The sequence below is a fragment of the Salvelinus alpinus genome, chromosome 35 (assembly GCF_045679555.1).
Source record: "Salvelinus alpinus chromosome 35, SLU_Salpinus.1, whole genome shotgun sequence".
Lineage (NCBI taxonomy): Eukaryota > Metazoa > Chordata > Actinopteri > Salmoniformes > Salmonidae > Salvelinus > Salvelinus alpinus.
In genome coordinates this window covers 19,541,354-19,566,369 of record NC_092120.1, presented here as the reverse complement: position 1 = coordinate 19,566,369, position 25,016 = coordinate 19,541,354, and the positions used below count along the sequence as shown (strand labels likewise).

The 25,016-nt window shown below is 45.0% G+C and overlaps 1 protein-coding gene across 2 annotated transcripts in view; it reads right to left on the bottom strand.

The window, feature by feature from the left end:
- Positions 1-25,016, bottom strand: part of LOC139564311 (zinc finger protein 407-like) — a 185,217-nt gene that overhangs the window by 135,318 nt on the left and 24,883 nt on the right. The window lies entirely within an intron of this gene.

Genomic DNA, 25,016 nt, shown 5'->3' with positions numbered 1-25,016 from the left:
TTCTATAGCAGCACCCATCCTTTATCATTTCTATAGCAGCAGCCCTCCCCTATCATTTCTATAGCAGCAGCCCTCCCCTATCATTTCTATAACAGCAGCCATCCCCTATCATTTCTATAGCAGCAGCCCTCCCCTATCATTTCTATAGCAGCAGCCCTCCCCTATCATTTCTATAACAGCACCCCTCCCCTATCATTTCTATAGCAGCAGCTCTCCCCTATCATTTCTATAGCGGCACCCCTCCCCTATCATTTCTATAGCAGCAGCCCTCCCCTATCATTTCTATAGCAGCAGCCCTCCCCTATCATTTCTATAGCAGCAGCCCTCCCCTATCATTTCTATAGCAGCAGCCCTCCCCTATCATTTCTATAACAGCACCCCTCCCCTATCATTTCTATAGCAGCAGCCCTCCCATATCATTTCTATAGCAGCAGCTCTCCCCTATCATTTCTATAGCAGCACCCCTCCCCTATCATTTCTATAGCGGCACCCCTCCCCTATCATTTCTATAGCAGCAGCCCTCCCATATCATTTCTATAGCAGCAGCTCTCCCCTATCATTTCTATAGCGGCACCCCTCCCCTATCATTTCTATAGCAGCAGCCCTCCCCTATCATTTCTATAGCAGCAGCCGTCCCCTATCATTTCTATAACAGCACCCCTCCCCTATCATTTCTATAGCAGCAGCTCTCCCCTATCATTTCTATAGCGGCACCCCTCCCCTATCATTTCTATAACAGCAGCCCTCCCCTATCATTTCTATAGCAGCAGCCCTCCCCTATCATTTCTATAGCAGCACCCCTCCCCTATCATTTCTATAGCGGCACCCCTCCCCTATCATTTCTATAGCAGCAGCCCTCCCATATCATTTCTATAGCAGCAGCTCTCCCCTATCATTTCTATAGCGGCACCCCTCCCCTATCATTTCTATAGCAGCAGCCCTCCCCTATCATTTCTATAGCAGCAGCCGTCCCCTATCATTTCTATAACAGCACCCCTCCCCTATCATTTCTATAGCAGCAGCTCTCCCCTATCATTTCTATAGCGGCACCCCTCCCCTATCATTTCTATAGCAGCAGCCCTCCCCTATCATTTCTATAGCAGCAGCCCTCCCCTATCATTTCTATAACAGCACCCCTCCCCTATCATTTCTATAGCAGCAGCCCTCCCATATCATTTCTATAGCAGCAGCTCTCCCCTATCATTTCTATAGCGGCACCCCTCCCCTATCATTTCTATAGCAGCAGCTCTCCCCTATCATTTCTATAGCGGCACCCCTCCCCTATCATTTCTATAGCAGCAGCTCTCCCCTATCATTTCTATAGCGGCACCCCTCCCCTATCATTTCTATAACAGCAGCCCTCCCCTATCATTTCTATAGCAGCAGCTCTCCCCTATCATTTCTATAGCGGCAGCCCTCCCCTATCATTTCTATAACAGCACCCCTCCCCTATCATTTCTATAGCAGCAGCCCTCCCCTATCATTTCTATAACAGCACCCCTCCCCTATCATTTCTATAGCAGCAGCCCTCCCATATCATTTCTATAGCAGCAGCTCTCCCCTATCATTTCTATAGCGGCACCCCTCCCCTATCATTTCTATAGCAGCAGCTCTCCCCTATCATTTCTATAGCGGCACCCCTCCCCTATCATTTCTATAGCAGCAGCTCTCCCCTATCATTTCTATAGCGGCACCCCTCCCCTATCATTTCTATAGCAGCACCCCTCCCCTATCATTTCTATAGCAGCAGCCCTCCCCTATCATTTCTATAGCAGCACCCCTCCCCTATCATTTCTATAGCAGCAGCCCTCCCCTATCATTTCTATAGCAGCAGCCCTCCCCTATCATTTATATAGCGGCACCCCTCCCCTATCATTTCTATAGCAGCACCCCTCCCCTATCATTTCTATAGCAGCAGCCCTCCCCTATCATTTCTATAGCGGCACCCCTCCCCTATAATTTCTATAGCGGCAGCCCTCCCCTATCATTTCTATAGCAGCAGCCCTCCCCTATCATTTCTATAACAGCACCCCTCCCCTATCATTTCTATAGCAGCAGCCCTCCCCTATCATTTCTATAGCAGCACCCCTCCCCTATCATTTCTATAGCAGCACCCCTCCCCTATCATTTCTATAGCAGCACCCCTCCCCTATCATTTCTATAACAGTAGCCCTCCCCTATCATTTCTATAACAGCACCCCTCCCCTATCATTTCTATAGCAGCAGCCCTCCCCTATCATTTCTATAGCAGCACCCCTCCCCTATCATTGCTATAACAGTAGCCCTCCCCTATCATTTCTATAACAGCACCCCTCCCCTATCATTTCTATAGCGGCAGCCCTCCCCTATCATTTCTATAGCAGCAGCCCTCCCCTATCATTTCTATAGCGGCAGCCCTCCCCTATCATTTCTATAGCAGCAGCCCTTCCCTATCATTTCTATAGCGGCAGCCCTCCCCTATCATTTCTATAGCGGCAGCCCTCCCCTATCATTTCTATAGCGGCAGCCCTCCCCTATCATTTCTATAGCAGCAGCCCTCCCCTATCATTTCTATAGCAGCACCCCTCCCCTATAATTTCTATAGCGGCAGCCCTCCCCTATCATTTCTATAACAGCACCCCTCCCCTATCATTTCTATAGCAGCAGCCCTCCCCTATAATTTCTATAGCAGCAGCCCTCCCCTATAATTTCTATAACAGCAGCCCTCCCCTATCATTTCTATAGCGGCACCCATCCCTTATCATTTCTATAGCAGCACCCATCCCTTATCATTTCTATAGCAGCACCCATCCCTTAAGCATTTCTATAGCGGCAGCCCTCCCCTATCATTTCTATATCAGCACCCATCCCCTATCATTTCTATAGCAGCACCCCTCCCCTATCATTTCTATATCAGTAGCCCTCCCCTATCATTTCTATAACAGTAGCCCTCCCCTATCATTTCTATAACAGCACCCCTCCCCTATCATTTCTATAGCAGCAGCCCTCCCCTATCATTTCAATAGCAGCACCCCTCCCCTATCATTTCTATAACAGTAGCCCTCCCCTATCATTTCTATAGCAGCACCCCTCCCCTATCATTGCTATAACAGTAGCCCTCCCCTATCATTTCTATAACAGCACCCCTCCCCTATCATTTCTATAGCGGCAGCCCTCCCCTATCATTTCTATAGCAGCAGCCCTCCCCTATCATTTCTATAGCGGCAGCCCTCCCCTATCATTTCTATAGCAGCAGCCCTCCCCTATCATTTCTATAGCGGCAGCCCTCCCCTATCATTTCTATAGCGGCAGCCCTCCCCTATCATTTCTATAGCGGCAGCCCTCCCCTATCATTTCTATAGCGGCAGCCCTCCCCTATCATTTCTATAGCGGCAGCCCTCCCCTATCATTTCTATAGCAGCAGCCCTCCCCTATCATTTCTATAGCAGCACCCCTCCCCTATCATTTCTATAACAGTAGCCCTCCCCTATCATTTCTATAGCAGCACCCCTCCCCTATCATTGCTATAACAGTAGCCCTCCCCTATCATTTCTATAACAGCACCCCTCCCCTATCATTTCTATAGCGGCAGCCCTCCCCTATCATTTCTATAGCAGCAGCCCTCCCCTATCATTTCTATAGCGGCAGCCCTCCCCTATCATTTCTATAGCAGCAGCCCTCCCCTATCATTTCTATAGCGGCAGCCCTCCCCTATCATTTCTATAACAGTAGCCCTCCCCTATCATTTCTATAACAGCACCCCTCCCCTATCATTTCTATAGCGGCAGCCCTCCCCTATCATTTCTATAGCGGCAGCCCTCCCCTATCATTTCTATAGCGGCAGCCCTCCCCTATCATTTCTATAGCGGCAGCCCTCCCCTATCATTTCTATAGCAGCAGCCCTCCCCTATCATTTCTATAGCGGCAGCCCTCCCCTATCATTTCTATAGCGGCAGCCCTCCCCTATCATTTCTATAGCAGCAGCCCTCCCCTATCATTTCTATAGCAGCAGCCCTCCCCTATCATTTCTATAGCAGCAGCCCTCCCCTATCATTTCTATAGCGGCAGCCCTCCCCTATCATTTCTATAGCAGCAGCCCTCCCCTATCATTTCTATAGCGGCAGCCCTCCCCTATCATTTCTATAGCAGCACCCCTCCCCTATCATTTCTATAGCAGCACCCCTCCCCTATCATTGCTATAACAGTAGCCCTCCCCTATCATTTCTATAACAGCACCCCTCCCCTATCATTTCTATAGCAGCAGCCCTCCCCTATCATTTCTATAGCGGCAGCCGTCCCCTATCATTTCTATAGCAGCACCCCTCCCCTATAATTTCTATAGCAGCAGCCCTCCCCTATCATTTCTATAACAGCAGCCCTCCCCTATCATTTCTATAGCGGCACCCATCCCTTATCATTTCTATAGCAGCACCCATCCCTTATCATTTCTATAGCAGCACCCATCCCTTAAGCATTTCTATAGCGGCAGCCCTCCCCTATCATTTCTATATCAGCACCCATCCCCTATCATTTCTATAGCAGCACCCCTCCCCTATCATTTCTATAACAGTAGCCCTCCCCTATCATTTCTATAACAGTAGCCCTCCCCTATCATTTCTATAGCAGCAGCCCTCCCCTATCATTTCTATAGCAGCACCCCTCCCCTATCATTTCTATAGCAGCAGCCCTCCCCTATCATTTCTATAGCGGCAGCCCTCCCCTATCATTTCTATAGCAGCAGCCCTCCCCTATCATTTCTATAGCGGCAGCCCTCCCCTATCATTTCTATAGCAGCACCCCTCCCCTATCATTTCTATAGCAGCACCCCTCCCCTATCATTGCTATAACAGTAGCCCTCCCCTATCATTTCTATAACAGCACCCCTCCCCTATCATTTCTATAGCAGCAGCCCTCCCCTATCATTTCTATAGCGGCAGCCCTCCCCTATCATTTCTATAGCAGCACCCCTCCCCTATAATTTCTATAGCAGCAGCCCTCCCCTATCATTTCTATAACAGCAGCCCTCCCCTATCATTTCTATAGCGGCACCCATCCCTTATCATTTCTATAGCAGCACCCATCCCTTATCATTTCTATAGCAGCACCCATCCCTTAAGCATTTCTATAGCGGCAGCCCTCCCCTATCATTTCTATATCAGCACCCATCCCCTATCATTTCTATAGCAGCACCCCTCCCCTATCATTTCTATAACAGTAGCCCTCCCCTATCATTTCTATAACAGTAGCCCTCCCCTATCATTTCTATAGCAGCAGCCCTCCCCTATCATTTCTATAGCAGCACCCCTCCCCTATCATTTCTATAACAGTAGCCCTCCCCTATCATTTCTATAGCAGCACCCCTCCCCTATCATTTCTATAACAGTAGCCCTCCCCTATCATTTCTATAACAGCACCCCTCCCCTATCATTTCTATAGCAGCAGCCCTCCCCTATCATTTCTATAGCAGCACCCCTCCCCTATCATTTCTATATCAGTAGCCCTCCCCTATCATTTCTATAACAGTAGCCCTCCCCTATCATTTCTATAACAGCACCCCTCCCCTATCATTTCTATAGCAGCAGCCCTCCCCTATCATTTCTATAGCAGCACCCCTCCCCTATCATTTCTATAACAGTAGCCCTCCCCTATCATTTCTATAGCAGCACCCCTCCCCTATCATTGCTATAACAGTAGCCCTCCCCTATCATTTCTATAACAGCACCCCTCCCCTATCATTTCTATAGCGGCAGCCCTCCCCTATCATTTCTATAGCAGCAGCCCTCCCCTATCATTTCTATAGCGGCAGCCCTCCCCTATCATTTCTATAGCAGCAGCCCTCCCCTATCATTTCTATAGCGGCAGCCCTCCCCTATCATTTCTATAGCGGCAGCCCTCCCCTATCATTTCTATAGCGGCAGCCCTCCCCTATCATTTCTATAGCGGCAGCCCTCCCCTATCATTTCTATAGCGGCAGCCCTCCCCTATCATTTCTATAGCAGCAGCCCTCCCCTATCATTTCTATAGCAGCACCCCTCCCCTATCATTTCTATAACAGTAGCCCTCCCCTATCATTTCTATAGCAGCACCCCTCCCCTATCATTGCTATAACAGTAGCCCTCCCCTATCATTTCTATAACAGCACCCCTCCCCTATCATTTCTATAGCGGCAGCCCTCCCCTATCATTTCTATAGCAGCAGCCCTCCCCTATCATTTCTATAGCGGCAGCCCTCCCCTATCATTTCTATAGCAGCAGCCCTCCCCTATCATTTCTATAGCGGCAGCCCTCCCCTATCATTTCTATAACAGTAGCCCTCCCCTATCATTTCTATAACAGCACCCCTCCCCTATCATTTCTATAGCGGCAGCCCTCCCCTATCATTTCTATAGCGGCAGCCCTCCCCTATCATTTCTATAGCGGCAGCCCTCCCCTATCATTTCTATAGCGGCAGCCCTCCCCTATCATTTCTATAGCAGCAGCCCTCCCCTATCATTTCTATAGCGGCAGCCCTCCCCTATCATTTCTATAGCGGCAGCCCTCCCCTATCATTTCTATAGCAGCAGCCCTCCCCTATCATTTCTATAGCAGCAGCCCTCCCCTATCATTTCTATAGCAGCAGCCCTCCCCTATCATTTCTATAGCGGCAGCCCTCCCCTATCATTTCTATAGCAGCAGCCCTCCCCTATCATTTCTATAGCGGCAGCCCTCCCCTATCATTTCTATAGCAGCACCCCTCCCCTATCATTTCTATAGCAGCACCCCTCCCCTATCATTGCTATAACAGTAGCCCTCCCCTATCATTTCTATAACAGCACCCCTCCCCTATCATTTCTATAGCAGCAGCCCTCCCCTATCATTTCTATAGCGGCAGCCGTCCCCTATCATTTCTATAGCAGCACCCCTCCCCTATAATTTCTATAGCAGCAGCCCTCCCCTATCATTTCTATAACAGCAGCCCTCCCCTATCATTTCTATAGCGGCACCCATCCCTTATCATTTCTATAGCAGCACCCATCCCTTATCATTTCTATAGCAGCACCCATCCCTTAAGCATTTCTATAGCGGCAGCCCTCCCCTATCATTTCTATATCAGCACCCATCCCCTATCATTTCTATAGCAGCACCCCTCCCCTATCATTTCTATAACAGTAGCCCTCCCCTATCATTTCTATAACAGTAGCCCTCCCCTATCATTTCTATAGCAGCAGCCCTCCCCTATCATTTCTATAGCAGCACCCCTCCCCTATCATTTCTATAGCAGCAGCCCTCCCCTATCATTTCTATAGCGGCAGCCCTCCCCTATCATTTCTATAGCAGCAGCCCTCCCCTATCATTTCTATAGCGGCAGCCCTCCCCTATCATTTCTATAGCAGCACCCCTCCCCTATCATTTCTATAGCAGCACCCCTCCCCTATCATTGCTATAACAGTAGCCCTCCCCTATCATTTCTATAACAGCACCCCTCCCCTATCATTTCTATAGCAGCAGCCCTCCCCTATCATTTCTATAGCGGCAGCCCTCCCCTATCATTTCTATAGCAGCACCCCTCCCCTATAATTTCTATAGCAGCAGCCCTCCCCTATCATTTCTATAACAGCAGCCCTCCCCTATCATTTCTATAGCGGCACCCATCCCTTATCATTTCTATAGCAGCACCCATCCCTTATCATTTCTATAGCAGCACCCATCCCTTAAGCATTTCTATAGCGGCAGCCCTCCCCTATCATTTCTATATCAGCACCCATCCCCTATCATTTCTATAGCAGCACCCCTCCCCTATCATTTCTATAACAGTAGCCCTCCCCTATCATTTCTATAACAGTAGCCCTCCCCTATCATTTCTATAGCAGCAGCCCTCCCCTATCATTTCTATAGCAGCACCCCTCCCCTATCATTTCTATAACAGTAGCCCTCCCCTATCATTTCTATAGCAGCACCCCTCCCCTATCATTTCTATAACAGTAGCCCTCCCCTATCATTTCTATAACAGCACCCCTCCCCTATCATTTCTATAGCAGCAGCCCTCCCCTATCATTTCTATAGCAGCACCCCTCCCCTATCATTGCTATAACAGTAGCCCTCCCCTATCATTTCTATAACAGCACCCCTCCCCTATCATTTCTATAGCGGCACCCATCCCTTATCATTTCTATAGCAGCACCCATCCCTTATCATTTCTATAGCAGCACCCATCCCTTAAGCATTTCTATAGTGGCAGCCCTCCCCTATCATTTCTATATCAGCACCCATCCCCTATCATTTCTATAGTGGCAGCCCTCCCCTATCATTTCTATAGCGGCAGCCCTCCCCTATCATTTCTATAACAGTAGCCCTCCCCTATCATTTCTATAACAGTAGCCCTCCCCTATCATTTCTATAACAGTAGCCCTCCCCTATCATTTCTATAACAGTAGCCCTCCCCTATCATTTCTATAACAGTAGCCCTCCCCTATCATTTCTATAACAGTAGCCCTCCCCTATCATTTCTATAACAGTAGGCCTCCCCTATCATTTCTATAACAGTAGGCCTCCCCTATCATTTCTATAACAGTAGCCCTCCCCTATCATTTCTATAACAGTAGCCCTCCCCTATCATTTCTATAACAGTAGGCCTCCCCTATCATTTCTATAGCAGCAGCCCTCCCCTATCATTTCTATAACAGTAGCCCTCCCCTATCATTTCTATAGCAGTAGCCCTCCCCTATCATTTCTATAACAGTAGCCCTCCCCTATCATTTCTATAACAGTAGGCCTCCCCTATCATTTCTATAACAGTAGCCCTCCCCTATCATTTCTATAACAGTAGCCCTCCCCTATCATTTCTATAACAGTAGCCCTCCCCTATCATTTCTATAACAGTAGGCCTCCCCTATCATTTCTATAGCAGACCTCAAGGACCTGCTCCTACGACATATGGGGAAATCCTATAAGACACAGTTTGTCTTCACTCTATAATGTATAGTCCATTAGCGAAGAAAAAGCCCTTTAGTCTGGCGTGGGGTAAAGTAATGTCCAACACTGAAACAGTTATTCACAGTTTCTGACCATGACCACAGTATCAGGTTCCACCTTGTCAAATTGCCTCTCCCATGGCTGCATGGGGTGATATGAATACTTCCCTTTACTATGTCAGCGCATACGGTAAGCCCACGTCATTTACCCCGGTCTAATGCCACGCTGGGGGGGTATAGGTTACATGTTTTGTTTCTCACCCTCTCGCCTCCATGTTGTGTGTGTGTGTGTGTGTGTGTGTGTGTGTGTGTGTGTGTGTGTGTGTGTGTGTGTGTGTGTGTGTGTGTGTGTGTGTGTGTGTGTGTGTGTGTGTGTGAGAGAGAGAGAGAGAGAGAGAGAGAGAGGCTGGTGGGTGTGGAAGCAGTGTGGGGATTTCTCTCAGTGTGTTTGGACAGTGTTTAGACACGGTCCCAGTCGAAGAACTGGAGAGGCCGACCCCAGTGCAGAAACCAAATCCACCCACCCACCCACCCACCCACCCACCCACCCACCCACACACACACACACACACACACACACACACACACACACACACACACACACACACACACACACACACAATACAGTCCAACCACCCTGCCTGTTAAAGAGTGTAATGACTTGACCTGACAGAGAGTGGGGATTTTATAGTACCTTTACTGCTGCGATAATTTACACCAGCAGCTAATATCTAATATCCCTCAACGATATTTCCCACCAAATCCAAACTCGAGACACCCAGTACGTACTGCACTGAAACCACCTGCTCTGTCTGCAATGAAATCATTGTGCCAATTTTGATACATTTTCAGCTCCAAATAATGATGCCAAGTTATTAAGAAACACGTAATTTTTTTCTCACTTTTCTTTGTCTTTTTCACCTGAGATGCTTGCATCACAGTCCTACTTCACCAGAGGCCCTATACGGGCTACCTTCATCTCTACAGCAGAGTTCAAATACTATTGTAAATCTTTCAAACTATTTTGGCATTGGCTTTAGCCTACCTGGAGTGCCAAATGGGCAACATGTGCATACTTGCACCAGGCAAGCTAAACCAAGTCCAGCTAGAGTATTTGAAATTATTTCAAATACCATTTGAGCCCAGATCTGCTCCACAGCCACTGTGGGGGGAAAAGCATAACCTCACACTGGAATAACCGCAGGAGGAAATCCAAGTGAGGGTGTCAGACACCCAGAAATGTGCCTCCAAAGAAAACACTGAAACAAGTGCCCTGTGATTAATTAGCTATTAATTAAGTCGCACGCGGGGTAATATGCATTCTTCAATTAATTAAAGTCGGGCTCGCACCGTAAATCAAGCAAAACTGTCAATGTTTCCACAAATTAAATATATACTGTACATTTCGGGTATTCGGAGATTAGGAATAATAGTGTTGATTGCATAACTAGAGGGCTCATCAGGAGAGAGCGTGACACGGGCTGTGACAGGCTGCGACTCAGTCCAGTGCCCAAAATACTCAGACAGGGGTCGCCCCCCTCCCCTCCCCTCTTAATGCTGCAGGTCTCCCACATTCACACAGCAGCACACATCCCTATATGTCAGAGGACTGATATAATTAAGGTGTCCCAATATTCATCGAAGCCTTGAAGCAAAGGCAATGCGTACATTGCATGTAAATATACACTTTGAGTGAGCCACTGTCCGTCTTCTACGTGTTAAATGTGTCACTGTCATGTGAGACAAATTCCATATGCAGGTATTCAAAGTGACTGCTGTAACGATCACTGTTTCGTTGTGGTGTGTTACGTGGCAATCCGTACCCCGTGTTCATGAATAAAGGAACAATATATGAAATTGTAGTCATCAACCAAAATGTAGCGTTTGTCACGGTTAGCAACAGAGTGTGATTTCTCGGATGGTTCAGACATTAATTTGTGGAAATACATTTGTAAAATGACAAACAAACACATGGGCGCGCACACACACTTATTCAAGCTGCTCTCTGACAACAGCCAGATATATAATGAACCAACGACTGCAATCATTATCCTACACAATGTATTTCTTATCTCGGCACCGATAATGAAGTGTCTATTTGATGGTTGGTACAGTCTTTTTACAGAAGTGCCTTTATGAAATGAAACACACAGAGACAGGACATGCATACACACACACAAACAGTAATCTAGTTGCAATTTAACCAAATTATTAGTGAATGTGTGCGTGTTTGTGAGTGTGCATACTGTAAAGTACATACACGCGTACAGTGGAAGTTGGAAGTTTACATACCCTTAGGTTGGAGTCATTAAAATTCGTTTTTCAACCACTCCACAATTTCTTGTTAACAATTTATAGTTTTGGCAAGTCGGTTAAGACATCTACTTTGTGCATAACAAAAGTAATTTTTCCAACCATTGTTTACAGACAGACTATTTCACTTATAATAATTCGCTGTATCACAATTCCAGTGGGTCAGAAGTTTACATACACTAAGTAGACTGTGCCTTTAAACAGCTTGGAAAATTCCAGAAAATGATGTCATGGCTTTAGAAGCTTCCGATCAGCTAATTGACATCATTTGAGTCAATTGGAGGTGTACCTGTGGATGTATTTCAAGGCCTATCTTCAAACTCAGTGCCTCTTTGCTTGACATCATGGGAAAATCAAAAGAAATCAGCCAAGACCTCAGAAAAAAAATTGTAGACCTCCACAAGTCTGGTTCATCCTTGGGAGCAATTTCCAAATGCCTGAAGGTACCACGTTCATCTGTATAAACGATAGTACGCAGTATAAACACCATGGGACCACGCAGTTGTCATACCGCTCAGGAAGGAGACGCGTTCTGTCTCCTAGAGATGAACGTACTTTGGTGAGAAAGTGCAAATCAATCCCAGAATAACAGCAAAGGACCTTGTGAAGATGCTGGAGAAAACAGGTGCAAAAGTATCGACATAACCTGAAAGGCAGCTGAGCAAGGAAGAATCCACTGCTCCAAAACCGCCATAAAAAAGCCAGACTACAGTTTGCAACTGCACATGGGGACAAAGATCGTACTTTTTGGAGACATGTCCTCTGGTCTGATGAAACAAAAATAGAACTGTTTGGCCATAATGACCATCGTTATGTTTGGAGGAAAAAGGGTGACGCTTGCAAGCCGAAGAACACCATCCCAACAGTGAAACACGGGGGTGGCAGCATCATGTTGTGGGGGTACTTTGCTGTAGGAGGGACTGGTGCACTTCACAAAATAGATGGCATCATGAGGGAGGAAATAAATGTGTGGATATATTGAAGCAACATCTCAAGACATCAGTCAGGAAGTTAAAGCTTGGTCGCAAATGGGTCTTCCAAATGGACAATGACCCCAAGCATACTTCCAAAGTTGTGGCAAAATGGCTTAAGGACAACAAAGTCAAGGTATTGGAGTGGCCATCACAACGCCCTGACCTCAGTCCTATAGAAAATGTGTGGGCAGAACTGAAAAAGCGTGTGCGAGCAAGGAGGCCTACAAACCTGACTCAGTTACACCAGCTCTGTCAGGAGGAATGGGACAAAATTCACCCAATTTATTGTGGGAAGCTTGTGCAAGGCTACCCGAAACGTTTGACCCAAGTTAAACAATTTAAAGGCAATGCTACCAAATACTAATTGAGTGTATGTAAACTTCTGACCCACTGGGAATGTGATGAAAGAAATAAAAGCTGAAATAAATCATTCTCTCTACTATTATTCAGACATTTCACATTCTTGAAATAAAGTGGTGATCCTAACTGACCTAAGACAGGGAATTTATACTAGGATTAAATGTCAGGAATTGTGAAAAACTGAGTTTAAATGTATTTGGCTAAGGTGTATGTAAACTTCCAACTTCCACTGTACGTACTGTATGTGTGTGCATGTGTGTGTGCGCGAGCATACGTGCAAGTGTGTGTGTATGCTTGTATGCTTATGTGTGTGTGCGCGTCTGTGCAAAACAAAATAACGCTAAACACTTCTCACCGAATACTAACCGTATTATTTCTCGTTCTTTCTTTTGAGTCGTGTTTAAGTTTTGAGGGAACTTGGTCTTGTCACAGTCACTTTGCCCCCGGCGAGCATACTAATATGGCCCTGGGTGGGGCTAAATTATAGCTCAGATTAGCAGGAAGGATGAAGTGGAGGTTTTATTTTTAGAAATTAGAATATTTGTTACATTATTAACGGGGGTGCGGGGGCATCCTTTGATTCTTCTTATGTTTTGTTTTCCTTACAGAGCCTAGTCCCCAAACTGCCTACCTGTGTAAAAAAAATAATACTCTTTAGTGGGATGTGAACATGCCTTCGGACATAAAAGTCTCTCGCTCTCTCTGTCTCTCTCTCTCTCTCAGAATCCTCTGGCGCAGCACATTTCTCCCTCACATCCTCCCAAAGCCTTTTCTCGTATTGTATCAAACCTTTTGTTGTATAGGATTATTGCATTTGTTAATAAAGGCAGCCACACATACTGTAGAATACAGGACATACAAGTAATACACACATGCACATCCTCCCTTGACCAATTGTCACTTTGTGCAATTACATTAACGACTAGGCCTAGTACTTCTGAATATTTTCTTACACTCAAACTGCTTCATTCAGTCTTTCAATGTATTTGTTTCCCTTCAGTTCACAATTGGTTATAAAGTGAGATCTCACCAAAATGTCTCTTTAGTCTCAGTTAATGATCATTTTGAAGGCTATTAGCCCAATAATCAGAATAGGGCACTCCAATGGATCACATTGGCAGTATGTTGCGACTGACCACACAACACACTAAGTGAGCCTATATGGTCAAACTGCACCCCCCCCCCCCCCAAGAAAAACAAAAACATTTGCTAATGTTGTTTTCTTAAACTATTTTATGACAAGGGAGCAACAAGGCCTAAACAGGATTAGTCCACTGTGTCCAAACCCATTTGGGAAGATTTACCACGTACTGATTTATTTCAATCGCAAAAGACAGTTTTAATTATTGGAGTAATTAGTCAAATATATGCGCCTTTACATCTATTGATCTTTATTGTCTGTCCAGTTAGTAAGCAGGGGTCTGAGTATTGACCCCCCTCCCCACCACCACCACCTCCCTTCACCCCCCCTCCGCCCCTCAGGGCTTGGGTCAGACGAGAGGCTGCACTACTGGCTGATGGGGCCTGGAGAAGACAGATGACCAGCCGAGCAGAAGGAACTGCAGAGCAAAATAGCTCACACGTCTCGGGTGGTGTCAGGGAGAATTGGGCGCTGCGCGAGACTCTGGGCCTAAGTGCTCTGACGCCTAATTACCAGCCCACCACCAAACATCACCCAGTGACGAAAGCACAGTTCTCTCTCTCTTGTCCACCTGCTCTCTCTCTCTCCCTGTCTCTCTCTCTTTCTCTCTCCCACTCTCTCTTTCTCCCTGTCTCAATCTCTCAACTCAATTCAATTCAAAGGGCTTTATCGGCATGGGAAACATATGTTTACATTGCCAAAGCAAATGGAATAGACAATAAACTAAATTAAATAAACAAGGGAAACATTAGTAAACATTACACTCACAAAAGTGTTAAAAGAATATAGACATTTAAAATGTTATATTATTGGCTATGTACGGTGTTGTAACTGTGCAAGTAGTTGAAGTATGAAAGGGAAAATAAATAAACAGATAGATAAATATAGGTTGTATTTACAAAGTTGTTTGTTCTCCACTGGTTGCCCTTTTCTCATGGCAACGGGCCACAAATCCTGCTGCTGTGACTGCACACTGATGTATTTCGCAGATATGGGATTTTATCAATGTTTGATTTGTTTTCAAATTCTTTGTGGGTCTGTGTGATCTGAGGGAAATATGTGTCTCTAATGTGGTCATTCATTTGGCAGGAGGTTAGGAAGTGAATCTCTCTCTCAGTCTCTGTCTCTTATTCCTTTCACGCACAGACCGAAATCCCACAAATGTACCATGCTTGCTTCTTTTTGCCTGCTTTGTTGTACATCTGAAAGGGTAAAGGGGTAGGCGGTAAAAAAATAACATGGAGACATAAAACCCACCCATCAGACATTTCCTGGGCTTCAATACCTCTTGCCAATTGTCCAGGACCCTTTGCTGCCGACACGGAGCCCCGCCGATCCATCACGACTTAGTCTGCCGACGTAGCCGTTCGAGGGGGTTTCAACAGGCTCTCCCGTTGCGACATCCCCCTGAGGCCCATCTGCTAGCCTGCTAGCCCCGGCCTGCTAGCTGTCTGAATCGCCGTGTCTCCAACTCGCCTAGCTACTCACTGGACCCTATGATCACTCGGCTAAGCATGCCCCTCCCTAGTGTCAATATGCCTTGTCTATTGCTGTTTTGGTTAGTGAGTATTGTCTTATTTCACTGTAGAGCCTCCAGCCCTGCTCAACATGCCTTAGCTAGCTCTTTTGTTCCATCGCCCACACATGCAGTGACTTCACCTGGCTTAAATGGTGCCTCCAGAGACAAAACCGCTCTCATCGTCACTCAATTCCTAGGCTGACCTCCACTGTACTCACATCCTAACATACCCTTGTCTGTACATTATGCCTTGAATCTATTCTTCCGGCTCCCAGAAACCTGCTCCTTTTACTCTCTGTTCCGAACGCACTAGACGACCAGTTCTTATAGCCTTTAGCCGTACCCTTATCCTACTCCTCCTCTGTTCCTCTGGCGATGTAGAGGTTAACCCTGCAGCCCCCAGCATCACTCCCATTCCCCAGGCGCTCTCATTTATTGACTTCTGTAACCGTAAAAGCCTTGGTTTCATGCATGTTAACATTAGAAGCCTCCTCCCTAAGTTTGTTTTATTCACTGCTTACCACACTGCGTCAACCCGGATGTCCTAGCCGTGTCTGAATCCTGGCTTAGGAAGGCCACCAAAAATCCTGAAATGTCCATCCCTAACTATAACATTTTCAGACAAGATAGAACTGCCAAAGGGGGCGGAGTTGCAATCTACTGCAGAGATAGCCTGCAGAGTTGTCATACTATCCAGGTCTGTGCCCAAACAATTCAAGATTCTACTATTAAAAATCAACCTTTCCAGAAACAAGTCTCTCACCGTTGCCGCTTGCTATAGACCCCCCTCAGCCCCGGCTGTGCCCTGGACACCATATGAGAATTGATTGCCCCCCATCTATCTGCAGAGTTCGTACTGTTAGGTGACCTAAACTGGGACATGCTTAACACCCCGGCCGTCCTACAATCTAAGCTAGATGCCCTCAATCCCCCCCCCCCCAGCTTCTCCTTCACCAAAATCCATACAGCTGATGTTCTGAAAGAGCTGCAAAATCTGGATCCCTACAAATCAGCTGGGCTAGACAATCTGGACCCTGTCTTTCTAAAATTATCCGCCAAAATTGTTGCAACCCCTATTATTCAACCTCACTTTCGTATCGTCTGAGATCCCCAAGGATTGGAAAGCTGCCGCGGTCATCCCCCTCTTCAAAAGGGGAGACACTCTAGACCTAAACTGTTATAGACCTACATCCATCCTGCCCTTCCAAGTTAACAGATCACCGACAATTTCGAATCCCACCATACCTTCTCCACTATGCAATCAGGTTTCCAAGCTGGTCATGGGTGCACCACAACCATGCTCATAGTCCTAAGCGATATCATAACCGCCATCGGTAATAGACAGTACTGTGCAGCTGTCTTCATCGACCTGGCCAATGCTTTCGACTCTGTCAATCACCACATTCTCATCGGCAGACTCAATAGCCTTGGTTTCTCAAATGACTGCCTCGCCTGGTTCATCACCAACTACTTCTCAGATAGAGTTCAGTGTGTCAAATCGGAGGGCCTGTTGTCCGGACCTCTGGCAGTCTCTATGGGGGTGCCACAGGGTTCAATTCTCGGGCTGACTCTTTTCTCTGTATATATCAATGATGTCGCTCTTGCTGCTGGTGATTCTCTGATCCACCTCTACGCAGACGACACCATTCTGTATACATCTGTCCCTTCTTTGGACACTGTGCTAACAAACCTACAAACGAGCTTCAACGCCATACAACACTCCTTCCGTGGCCTCCAACTGTTTTTAAATGCTAGGTGCATGCTCTTCAACCGATTGCTGCCCGCACCCGCCCGCCGACTAGCATCACTACTCTGGACGGTTCTGACCTAGAATATGTGGACAACTACAAATACCTAGGTGTCTGGTTAGACTGTAAACTCTCCTTCCAGACTCACATCAAGCATCTCCAATCCAAAATTAAATCTAGAATCGGCTTCCTATTTCGCAAAACAAAGCCTCCTTCACTCACACTGCCAAACATACCCTCGTAAAACAGACTATCCTGCCCATCCTTGACTTCGGCGATGTCATTTACAAAATAGCCTCCAACACTTTACTCAGCAACCTGGATGTAGTCTATCACAGTGCCATCCGTTTTGTCACCAAAGCCCCATATACTACCCACCACTGTGACCTGTATGCTCTCGTCCCCAAACCCACTGGCTCCAGGTCATCTATAAGTCTCTGCTAGGTAAAGCCCCACCTTATCTCAGCTCACTGGTCACCATAGCAACACCCACCCGTAGCACACACTCCAGCAGGTATATTTCACTGGTCATCCCCAAAGTTAACACTTCCTTTGACCGCCTTTCCTTCCAGTTCTCTGCTGATAATGACTGGAAAGAATTGCAAAAATGACTGAAGCTGGAGTCTTATATCTCCCTCTCTAACTTTAAGCATCAGCAGTAAGAGCAGCTTACACTGTACCTGTACACAGACAATTTGTAAATAGCACACCCAACTACCTCATCCCCATATTATTACATACCCTCTTGCTCTTTTGCACCCCAGTATCTCTACTTGCACATCATCATCTGCACATCTATTACTCCAGTGTTAATGTTAATTGTAATTATTTCGCCTCTATGGCCTATTTATTGCCTTACCTCTCTACTCTTCTACATTTGCACACACTGTACATAGATTTTTCTATTGCATAATAGACCGTAACTTTGTTTATGTGTAACTCTGTGTTGTTGTTTTTGTCGCACTGCTTTGCTTTATCTTGGCCAGGTCGGAGTTGTAAATGAGAACTTGTTCTCAACTGGCCTATCTGCTTAAATAAAGGTTTTCACAGACCCTGTAATCAAAATACAGGTATCAGGTCTTTGTGAATGGTTTTCTGCTACCATTGTTAAACACCTCTCTAATTTGAAATGCAAACATCCCGATGGTTTAACCACACCTCTACGCCCCCACCCATTCTCTACCAATTTGCCAGTTACCCACTGATATTTATAAAAGGGGTATACCTGCAAGAAAGTGGTAAATAAGGGGCTGTTTGAAAGGGGCTCATATAAACATTGCCGTATATTTTCTTTACAGGTAATATACCACGTATTCTGTCTAAAATGGGTCTCTCTCTCTCCTTTGTACTTCATACACCGTGGTAAACGTGTGCTGGAGTGGGTGACCAGAATGCGAGGTCTGTTTTAATGTTACTTTATTTTTACTCCCAAATTGCTTTTCCTGACTCGTCAAAATTACTATACATTTTTATCCGAAAGAAAATATTTCCGTTAATGTGACATCGTCAAAGTTTCCCTAGACAAAGCACATCTATAATCCCAGGCCCCCGTCCCCGCAGGAGGCCTTTTGCCTTTTGGTAGGCCGTCATTGTAAATAAGAATCGCTTCTTTAACTGACTTGCCCAGTTAAATAAAGGTTAAATAAATAAAAAATATATATATATCCTACACTGATACGTGTGTTTGGTGATTGAACGTACAGTGCTTCACGGGCCGGAGTGTGGCCACTCCGGCCAATGTGCGTGTCTCTGTCTACACATGGGGTGCTGGACATCACATACAGCACGCATATGTGCTGTGTAAGCGGTCAGACTAACTGGTCAGTCTGAATTAAACCCGAATGAAGCCTTTTTCGCTCTAAGGAGTGTTCTCAGTGCAGTGCAGCACTATGCCATTAGCTGTACAGTAAATGGGATTACAAGGCAGCCATTGAGTCCTTCACCATGGATTTTCTCTGAAGCATCCAAGCAGGCTTTAACATAGAGAACAGAGAGGCCCATCAACAACCGGTACGTCTAATTGAGCGCTGGTATGTTTAACACAATCACACACACATGCCCACAATGAGGCTCTGTCCATTGTGGAGGGGTAGGGCCAAGCCTGGCATTCCACTACGAGCTAATCGGCCTGACAGAAATAAAATAGAGGAGTCGGACTCCGTCAAAACATGTAAAGGGAAAACTCACGCAAAGAGCTAAATCCGTGTCTTTTCAACTGAGCCTAGATCAGATCAGTGAACAGTCACATGATCTTATAAAACAAGGGATTTCTCGAAGTAAGTGTCCTCTTGAGCAATGTATGAAGTTAAAACTGGGAATAAATGATAAATCGGGGTTTGCATATTCGAGGCAGGGCGAGTGTCTGTACGACAAGAAGCACTGTCTGTTTCAATCAGGGATATACGGTGCAGTATGCAACGTGTATCTCTGTTACAGAAATGCTAAAAATACAAAAGCAGAGTAAGCCACTTCATCCTCTCTGCTGGTCAATACCTGGCGGCGCCACGAGAAGAGCACTAACACCAACAAACACATAGTGACAGACCCCCCCCACACACACACACAGAGCACGGGTAAAGGGATGCCTTCACGACCAACCAATTGCCCATCAGACTCCATAGATAAAAGTAAAACAAAAAATATTTTATTTCTTCCCAAGGAGGTGCTCCTCGGCAGGTTTTTAATCCAACACTCTAACCCGTGTACTAATGCTCAAAGAGACATCATGTCCATTGATCCACTGGTGCCTGTGTGTCTTTAAATGGCCTAGGGACAACAACACTGGGGTTTCTTATGTTTCTGGACCGGTCGGTGCCTCTGTGGATAGAAATACATGTATATGATACGGAAACTTCTATTAGCCCGCTCGCATATTAAATACGGTTAAATTAGATTTATATCTGATCACTTGATCTACAATTACTACTATTATCATCATCATCTTACAATAACTTTATGAAAAATGATTTACCATGTTGATCTGCCTTGAGACTCTCATACACGTTTAACAACAAACCGTATTTGAGATTCAGCACAAAGTTTGGCCAAATGCACCTGCCTGCAACAGAGGGATAGGATAAAGAAACCACTTCACCCTCTGGTGTTGCATATCCTGTGTGCTAATTATTGTAAAAAATAACAATAATGAATAATACATTAAAAGACGAGGAAAAAAGTCCCAGCCATAAAACATATGTATTTTTAATATGAATCTCCCTGAATCAATACCCTCAATTAGCAACTGCAACCAAATGGCTAGGCGAAGCGTAATTACTGTAAGGTCACTAGGTATTATTCACAGTCACTTTAGTTTACCACATTAGGACAAGACAGGACGCCAGGCAAAAAAATTATAAATTCTGTCCCCCATAATCTGTTCTTTTCTGATTTAGATGGATGAAGAATAATTAACGGCTAATTATTCAGATCACTTAAGGCACTTTTTGGATCCACAAAAGCGGATGCAGCCGTGTCTGTCAACCCACTTCGTCGAGCGATCATTTATAACAATCCTACTTGACCAGGGATGAGTCTTTAAAATTAAAACAACTGCCTGATTTCCCACCAACCCCGTTCTACCTCAGAGGGTCTTGGGAAGCACACTTCCTTTAAATTCACCCATATGCAAATTTTGAGACGTGATTTGCATTTTAAAGTATTTAACTCCCCATATTTATTGGGCTCTGAGGCCTTGCTGATCATTGATTTATGTGCTTCTGGCAATCATATTTCCATATTTTGTGTGGTTTTAATGACAGTAATAATTCAAATATGCAAAAAGTTGTTCTTTGAACGATATCTTTAATTATATCCTCAAAGCATCATTCCTTTTTATTTTTTTCAAACCAGGATTGTCCTGAAAAAGGCAAAAATAATAATAATTGCAGTGAGGTCTCAGACATTGATGGGCCAAACATACAGGCCTAGTCGGTTACCGTATGTGTATAAAGACAACTTCTCATGTTTGCCAGTCTAGAAACCCAGAAACAGACCGGGTAGAGGACAAGGCATGGTCTGCTGCAGAAGGACCCGTGCGACCTTGTCCCCAAACCCCTTGATTAATGCTGACATTCTTTCACGACAAATCCAATCTCAGATTCCTGAAAGTCATCTCCCTGTTCAAAAAACAAGAACACCTTCCCCCTCTGTTTTGCCGGTAACATACAACTTTCTCTGTCACGTCTGCTTATTAGAGTTCTCATGGTCGCTGTGGGCTCTTATAAAAAGCCATCATTGTCCAGATTATTAAACGTTTTGGCCCATCATTGGCATGAAGCAGCCGTCAAACGTGTCCAACGTCCTCGCGCAGCCGGAGAGGGTCCTCGCGCATATTCCCATTGTCACCCCTGCACGGCGGTGGAAACTTTTTTTTTTTTTTTTTTTTCACTCGTGTACAAACGCGGGTGACTAATATATTAGATGAGACGCGTTCGGTTGCAAAAGGGGGGGTATATTTTATTATCTTTTCAGTTGGGAGGCTGCATACTGTGTCAGTCGACATAAAAATAAATGAAGAGATCATTTATCTAAAGACTGCAATCGCCTACTATACATTGCAGATTTATGATGTGTCAGATAGTTCAGCAAACAGGCTATCAATAGAATTAACAACATTTCATATTGCTCCTCTCCTCTGCATTAATTAAAAGATATTGAATAAATATACATCTCCAAATGATACAGTATATAGATGACACAATTTGAATATATCAGTATTAATTGGCATTTTCAAGATGCATATATAGCGATTCCTTTCAAATAGAAATAAAAAAATATATGCTATCTTTCTGGATGTCCATATCACATCGTTCTCGTAGTCAAGATGTCTTGTGTATATACACACATTATGTACTTCTAGTTATGTATTTATACCCCTAAGACAAAACATGACAAAACAGCCTTATTTGTTAACAAGTTAACTTGTTAAACCAATTACAACAATTTGACATTTAATACTGCCAGCAGAAATATTACTGTTATTAAAATGCATGGGTAAACAAATTAACATAAACTGCACCAACACTATTATGAATTATTATTATCATTATTAGTAGTATTATTATAAATCTATCCACAATATGTGTGCCATTCAGCGCCATTTGCCCCTGTGTTATACATAGGGCATTCGTGTTTTAACTGGTGAGGACCGCAGTGGCTGAGTTTAAAACAAACCCAACACATGGACACACAGCCCCTTAGAGGGTACACTTCACCCTAATGTTTAACTATCACTGCTGAGCCTTGCACTGAGACAACATATGTTTCAACCCCCTCTGCCCCTGAGAATGCTGGCCTACCACTCTCTCCCTCTCTCCATGCTCACACTTACCAATGTTTTTCGAAATCATGCATATCTTCATCACGGTAAGAAATTCAAGAACAAAACTAAATGGCAAAACAATTATGGATAAAATACCCTAGCTACTGTATTAAGGTGTAATTTCAGTTGTGATACAGGTGCAAGCCAACATGCACGCACACACACACGCACACGCACACACACACACACACACACACACACACACACACACACACACACACACACACACACACACACACACACACACACACACACACACACACACACACACACACACACACACAAACACAAACACAAACACACACACAAGAGAGAAAGGAGTGGCCAGCCAAACCTGGTTAACAAGGATGCTAACAAGGAACAAGGAATAAACCATTTACAAAGCAAATAAAAAAATCACCGGCATGTCTCAGACAGTGATGCCATACAGGAAAACAAACAATATCAACCATCTAAAACATGACCCCCCCCCCCCCCCTGCCCCCCTCCGTGGTCAACGTGGTAATTCTCAGCAAAAGTTTTTAAAAATCTAAAGAGAAGAAATATGTTAGAGGCTATGAAAACTGTTCATGTATTGCACAACGCACCCACTGTGAATCCCACTCAATCAGATTGTAAACTATTCTCTTCTCCTCTCCCGGAAAGGTTATCGCATTGTATCTTATTTCTTTTACCTGGTCCTATTCCCTCTGAACATGCACGGATTTGAATAAGCACTGCACCAGCAGCTCGCTTATCCGATCCCAGACCTGTGTGCAAACACAGCAGTATCAAGTGCATCTCTCTCTACTGCATCTGGGATCTGTTGCCCTGATAACAGAATCTGAGCATAAATCAGAAACAGGCTGGAAATGCAAAGTGACCCAAGAAACGGAGAAAAGGATGCCTCTCTCTGAAAATGATTCACTTCACTTTCTTCCAATGATTTGTTCATCGCATTCAACAACAACAAAAAATGTATGAGGCAGTATGTGCAATATGTTACATTTATAATTTAGATCAGAAACATTTAGACGGGACTTGTTCGATTTTCAGGGAGAGACGAGGATTAACGAATCCTCGTTAATTAAATGTGTTCACACATAAAATGCATGTATTCTAAGGTGCGACAACGAGCCACATATATTGGCATATGTAATCCATGGTATCTGGGTTTTTTTTAAATCTTGGATTGAGATTTTTTCCCCCGGCTGCGGTCATGGTCAAATGAGTCCCTAACGATGAGCAGGTTTTGAGTTTAACACCGGCAGTGTTTGGCTTCCCTGTATTATAGGGCACAGATCAGGTTAAGGAGGCAACAGTCAGTGAGGTAGGCCTGAATGGTAACAATACGACCTCCGAAAAATTATCCCCAGGAGGGTTACACACACATACACACACACACACGCACGCACGTACACACGCACACACACAACTGACCAATGCTCCTTTCCCCACTCCTTGTAGTTGGCTAACCTGCTCTCTTCATTAGGGTGTCCCCGTGGGGACTTATCACTGTGTAGTCTTTGTCCTTGCTGTAATTGCCCTCTCGGTACGTCGCCTCCCACCACCCCCATGCAACCCCACCACCCACCCAACGTCAGCCCCCCGTGACAGCCCGGCGCGGCGCTCTAGTCGGGGGGGCTCTCCTGAGACCTGCTGATCGGCCCCTGAGGTCCGCCAGCGTAGAGGAGCGTGTCCTAGTTAAAGCAGTACCAGGAGGGACACCCAGACTGAGACAGATACCACCGCCTGCCTGTGTCCAGCCTCTCTCCCGCTCTCTCCACCTACACTCACTTCTGTTTCTGTGTATCAGAAAAGTCCAGGGATTGAGTCCATGACAAATGTACCATATTGAAACTAGGCCCCCTGTTAAGTATTAACGCGTGTTTTTTTAATGCATTTATTTCTATGTTTTTGCATTTCATTATCTTGGTTGATGTTTTTTTGCTGAATTCAATTGTGTATGAAAGCATACTGATATTTTCATGTGGGCGTGATATAAAATGGTATCGTAATTGGTGAAAAATAAAATATATATAAATAAAAATTGCACGTAAACCATTCAACTGTACACTTATACTAATTATACTGCCAAATTGTACAGCTATTTTACTTCACTTGAATGCAAAAATGTAACAAACATAGATCGCTATTTTAGTATTCATAAAATGAAGCAAAATCAAGCCGGTACGCTACTTCTTCAACTTTTAGAGGATACATCACATGTATACCTTAAGACCTACACGTACCACACATTATGCATTTAGCACAACTCAGACATAACATTAGAGGCTCTCTTGACGTTCTAAAAAGTAAAATGGCGCCATCTACTGTCCATTACAGACTGCATTACAACTCATCGACAGTTTCTCTCTCCTACTGACTCTCAAGAAAAGGATATTTGAGAACACAAAACTCTCAAAGAAAAAACGTGTACATGCTGTCTTTTATCATCGGTGAAAATACATTTTGGGGGGCTGGTGAAATGAGTTTTACCACGTGGAACTTAATTTGGAATGTAACCGTATGAGACAAATAGTTATCAGTGGTCCACTGTAACACTGACCTATGTTAGTTGACTGAATAAACTGAATTAATAAATAAATGGTTCCTCGCAGAGAGCGTGATCCACCCTCGCCGCCAACCCCGTGCTGCTGCTTTCCAGTTCTGGTAATCGATGTGGCAGCGTTTTCACGGGCGGCTGCAGGGTTCAGCCCATTGCCCGCTTGG